Source organism: Mastomys coucha, unplaced genomic scaffold, assembly GCF_008632895.1.
Source record: "Mastomys coucha isolate ucsf_1 unplaced genomic scaffold, UCSF_Mcou_1 pScaffold18, whole genome shotgun sequence".
NCBI classification, from domain to species: Eukaryota; Metazoa; Chordata; class Mammalia; order Rodentia; family Muridae; genus Mastomys; species Mastomys coucha.
Window position 1 is genome coordinate 17,446,472 of NW_022196900.1, and position 5,592 is coordinate 17,452,063.

The 5,592-nt window shown below is 41.9% G+C and overlaps 1 long non-coding RNA gene across 3 annotated transcripts in view; it reads right to left on the reverse strand.

The window, feature by feature from the left end:
- Positions 1-4,685, reverse strand: part of LOC116096037 — a 53,126-nt gene extending 48,441 nt beyond the window's left edge. For all 3 annotated transcript variants that reach the window (XR_004120807.1, XR_004120810.1, XR_004120808.1), the window contains exons 1-2: positions 4,617-4,685; positions 2,780-2,832 (exon numbers count right to left, since the gene is read on the reverse strand). This is a non-coding gene — a long non-coding RNA (uncharacterized LOC116096037). The remainder of the gene's footprint in view (positions 1-2,779; positions 2,833-4,616) is intronic.
- Between the last annotated feature and the right edge of the window lie 907 nt (positions 4,686-5,592).

The window sequence follows — 5,592 nt, forward strand, 5'->3', positions numbered from 1 at the left end:
GCGTTTGCCTTTCGCCATCTTTTGCTTTTTGGTGTTAGATGTTCTTAGTGTCTCTGGCTAGAGCTTGTGCTGTCCCTGCCACCTTGCAAGTCCCCTGCGACTCGTGGGGCCTGTTCCTCCAAGCTGGCTGCTCCGGTCTTAGAAACTCACCAGAGAGAAAATCACTCTTGGACTTTTTATATCTGTGTCTTCACCTGAGGTTTGCACACTATCTCAGTGTTCTGCCAGTTCCTTTGGCATGAGAAGGTCACTGCTTTCATTATTTTAGCTTTATAATCAGTTTCTCAGAAACTGGGACAAGCCTCCTCAATGTTCCTCTTTTTATACATCCCTTGTCTTCTCTCACAACTTTTCTTTCAAAGAACTCGAGAGTCACTTTTGTTAAATTTAAAAAAGACTGTCTGTGACTGGGATGGTGGCTTGATGTGTAAGAATGCTTGCTGAAAGCAAGAGGACCTGAGTTCTAATCCCCAGCACCCACATAAGAGACTCTGTCTCAAAAAACTAATAAGGTGAAGAGTGGTAGAGGAAGCTACACGAAGCCTCTGGCCCCTGCACGCATATGCCCATGTACATGTTTGCATACAACACAAACAGACATGTGTATGTCTATGTGCCACGTGCATGCCTGGTGCCCAGAGGCCAGAAGAAGGTAATGGATTCCCTAGAACTAAAGCTGCCACGTGTGTGCTGTAAACCAAGCCTAGGTCTGCTGCAAGAGCAGCCAGTGCTCCTAATTACTGAGCCATGTCTCCAGCCCCACAAGTCCTTTTCTATTGCTACTGTACTCCAGAGCTCTGGTTCTCGCTACATTTTTCTAGTTGTTTTTATGTTTGGTCATTTATAATCCATTTATTTATTCTCTCAGTCAACATCTCTAAATGATGAAGCACATATTGTCCATAAATTAATATCTCTCCCCTTCTTTCCTCCTCCCCTTCATTGTCCTTCCCCTCCTCTTTCTCTGCTTCCTCCCCTCCCTCTTCCCCTCCTTCACTACTTCCCTCCTCTTTCTCTCTTTCTCTATATATCTTTCTCTCTGTCTATCATCTATCTATCTTTCCTACCTTTTTCTCCCTCACTCAAAAATAACTTGCAGACCTTACATCCTAGTGGGAGAACAGAAATCTAGTTCACATAAATAGAGTAGTGTTTCACAAAATATTTAGTAGTATAGCTAAAGAAGATGTCTAGTAAGAATCAAGAACATGGGAGAATGGTTAAAATTTTCCAAAAGGCGATTGCAGAGATATCTGTGCAAAGGGATTTGAAGAGATGAGGAAGAGCTATTCAGGAGAACTGTTAGCAGAGGTCACAACCAAGGCTCAGGGCCTCAGGATGGAGCATGACCAGCATGATAGAGGAGGCCCAAGAGGGTGTGCTTGTAGAACAACAGCGACTGTGGTCAGACAGCATAGGCAGAAGACTGCACAAAAGTACCCACAAAGATGTCCTTTAACAGCAGATAGCTCAGCAGCCTTGGTGTCTTGAGGGTGGCACCAGCATCCACATTTAATTAAATCTCATGTCTCCAAACCAGAGACCATCCTCCAATCCAGTATTCCCCAGTGTGGATTCTGTTCGATTTGGTACAAGAAAACTTTCTGTGTGCAAGACTGTAGTGTGCTATAAGATAATGGGAAGCCCTGCTTCAGCCACCTCATCAGCTCATTGCAATTAACCCTGTGTCATTGTGACAGTCGAGGCAAATCCTGCTTATCCCAAGCATCCCCTTCCTGGAAGCTCCATATTGAGACCTGCTGTCCGGATGCACTTTGCTATCAATCACTTGTTTCTTCATTGTACAGGAATCCATGGGATTTCCACAGCAGCCATGTGGGCAGGAAAATCCACACTGGGTACTTTTAAGATTTTTATATTTTGGTTTATATGTCTAAGTGTTTTTGCATACACATATGTCTGTACACTGTGTGTGTGTGTCTGTATGTATCTGTGTCTGTTTCTGTGTGTTTGTGTGTGTGTGCCTGATGCCCTTGGAGTCCAGAAAAGGGTGTTGGATCCTAGGAATTGGAGATACAGGGAGCTGTGAGCCACCATGTAACTGCTGTGAATGGAACCAGGGTCCTCTACAAAAGCAGCAAATGCTCTTAGCCATTGAGCTATCTCTGCAGTCCAGTAGCATGTATTTAAAAACATAACAATAAACTTCCAGAACCATGAAGAAATTTGTCAAGATAACACATGTAATCAAGAAGTAACTGAGACCCCCAAGACCAGACTTCTGGTTTTTTTCCACACCTCCACACACATCAGACTTTGGTGGGCAGCAATTAAACTAGCAGAAATTCTAAACTCATTTTGATCCCAATAAAAGTTTTTTCCACAGAGAAGAAACAAAGCAGAAAATGGACTCTGTAATTGAACATGAACATGAGTACGCAATAGCTGGTGACTATGAAGTGTGTGCTAAGTGTCAGATTCTCTGCAAACCAGCTTTCCCCGCTTCCTGACTACACTTCTTCAAAGTACGTCTAATAATTAGTGTGTGTGTGTGTGTGTGTGAGAGAGAGAGAGAGAGAGAGAGAGAGAGAAATTAGGAAAACAAAAGTCCATCAAGGTGGATCAGTGAGTAAACCTGTCACCAAACCTGATGATTCAAATTCAATTCCTGTATCACATGGCAGAAGGAGAGACTCAACTCCCATAAATTTCCCTCTGGTCTCACACATGTACTAAATAAATAAATAAGCAAGCAGCCTATTAAAATGTTGAAGAGACCAAAGCCTTAGAGGAGTAACAGGATTAGGAAGAGACTCACCCCTTAGTCCAGCAGTGCCTGTGCCTCTCTTCTCTACAGCAGCAAATAGTAAACTGTATAGAAAAACATCCTTAGGGTGTCTGTATTTTACAGCAGGGCTTCATATTCAGTTCTCACACAAAGTCTTTTTTAAGTTTTCTTTATAATGTGTCAACAAATCTAAACAACAGAATGTCAGGAGAGTATTTGTCCTTACTTAGAGTTCTATTGCTGTGAGGAGACACCATGACCCTGGGAACTCTTATAAAGGAAAACATTTCATTGAGGTTGGCTTACCAGAGATTTAGTCCATTATCATCATGACAGGAAGCATGGAGGCAGACATGGTGGGGGAGAAGATTGAGGGTTCTACATCCAGATCCAAAGGCAGCAGGAAGAGTGAACAACACTGGGCCTAGGTTGAACTTCTGAAACCTCAAAGCCCACCCCCATTAACACACTACTCCCAACAAGGCCACACCTTGTAATAGTGAGGCTCCCTAAGGGCCAATGGAGTGAGGCTCCCTAAGGGCCAATGGGGGTTGTTTTCATTCAGACGACTATAGTGTCTAAAAACTGAAGGCTGTGATCACCATCAAGATCCAGTTTGGCTAAAGTTAAGAGAGCTAAAGAGCTCATGGTGGTTATCAGGCATCTAAGTTACTTTAGAAATAAATCAATACTATAGATTCTTTTATATTGATTTAAGTTTTATTGCATTATGATGAGAAAAGATACATAATTTCAATTTACCTGAATTTGTTAACATTTAAAAACATATTTTAAGTAAATAGAATTAGATTGCATTCTTGTTTCCCTTTCGTACCCTAACTCCTCTCAGAGACGCCCCCTTCAATACCTGCAATACCTTTCTTTTTTTATTTTGTCATATTCTTTAATATTTATAAAATATTGTAAAAATAAAAATGAGTATTATGGAAATTGTTTGATATAAAACAAAAATCAATTGAACAAGACTAGAGCTTCTTATAAATCATCCCATGAAGGCTGTCTATCTTTCACATGGTGTCACATGGGTACTATGATTCTCACCATGAATCCCACTGAAGAATAGACAGCACATGTTTTAGGTTCTGGAAATACTGGGGACCTGGGTTTCAGAAACATGACACAAACTCCTACCAAACACAAGACATTTGAGAAAATCCTCAACCACATTGAATCAAACCTGAATTGTCACTCTCTATACTAAACCATTCAGGCATTAAATAAGCTGGAATAACTCAGAAAGCATAAAATGTATAAATGATAGAGGAAGGGAGATGAAGGTCACCAAATGCAAGGGACTTTAAAGATCGATGAGCAAAAACAGCATGCATGCGCCTGGAGTCTAAGGACTGCCGAAATAGGAGTACTAACCCAAGTTCACCGTCAACCCTAGCTGCAAGGTAAATTCCAAGCCTCCTGACCCTGTGTTAAAACAAGCTTGGCTTAGAGGACTGCCTTGGCCCATCCACCATGCAGGGAATGCATAAGCTACAAGCCGGAGAACTCAACCAGTGTGAATTGGTGTTCTTATCACCTCAATCCCCAACACTTGCCAAAAGTTAAAGTCATATAAACAGGAAAAAAAAACATTGAGGAAAAGAGAAGGAGGAAGAGGAGGAAGAGGAGAGAGAGAGAGAGAGAGAGAGAGAGAGAGAGAGAGAGAGAGAGAGAGAGAACTACAACAGGTTTAAGAATTCCTAGGACTTGGGAGGCAGAGGTGGCAAATCTTTATGAGTTTCAAAAACAATCTACGTATTGAGTTGCAGGATAGCCAAGACTACATAGAAAGACCTGTCTCAAAAAAAAAACAAAACCTCCTATAAGAACATACTAAACTTTACATTTTTACCTGTGACATTCAACTCCTCCCCATCCCTCAGAAGGAGCGACAGATCCACTTCTTGTTGCCCTATGCAGAAAAACAGGTTACCATTTATCAAGAAAAGAATTCTTCTGATAGTCATTTCTAAAAGGAAGTTATCATTTAGCAGTTAACATCCAAGACATTGAAAAAAAAAAAATCTCCCATAGCATCCTCCACTTTGACTTCTTAAAAGAATGCAGGATTCTTTCCACGGCTATTTCTCACATTGCTCACAAATTACAATCAAGACTGTGATATAGACTGCAGCCACATGATACACTTTGACCAGTGAAATTTCCCTTCATGTTATGTCATGTGTGGGAGCCCAGGCTAGCCTCCTGGGATATGGTAGACCACACAAAATAAACAGTTGTCCTAGCTGGTGCCCCATAGAACAACCAGCATAGCAAACACCAGATCTGTGAGGGTGGCCACCATAGACCAGTCAGGCTACCCAGCTGCCTGCACAGCTGCCAGTCAACCACCCGCTCGTGAACAATAATCGCACAGCTATTATTTTTCACGACATTCAATTTTGAATTGATTTATGCACCAAAGCTAACTGAAACAGAAACTGTGTCCGAGCAAGCAGAAGTGAGGAAGAGACTGGCCACAGAAATGCTAATGTGAGAAAGATTTGAAATTGCATCTTTTTTTCTCAATTACCTAAGCTTCTGGCTTCTGTAGCAAGAATCTGACATGGCTCCTCATGATGCCCACTCCTGTTATTCGCAACACTCACATCCTCCTCCTTGGGTGTCAGCTAGACTTAGTGTTTTGCCTCTAATGAGTAGTATTTGGCAAAGCTAAAGAAGTGAAGCCAGTGCCTTATTAGAAAGGTTCACATAGTGAGAAACCAAGGAGGACCTCCAGTCAATAGCCATTAAGAAATGGAGGCCTCATCAGGCAGTGGTAGTGCATGCCTTTAATCTCAGCACTTGGGAGGCAGAGGCAGGTGGAT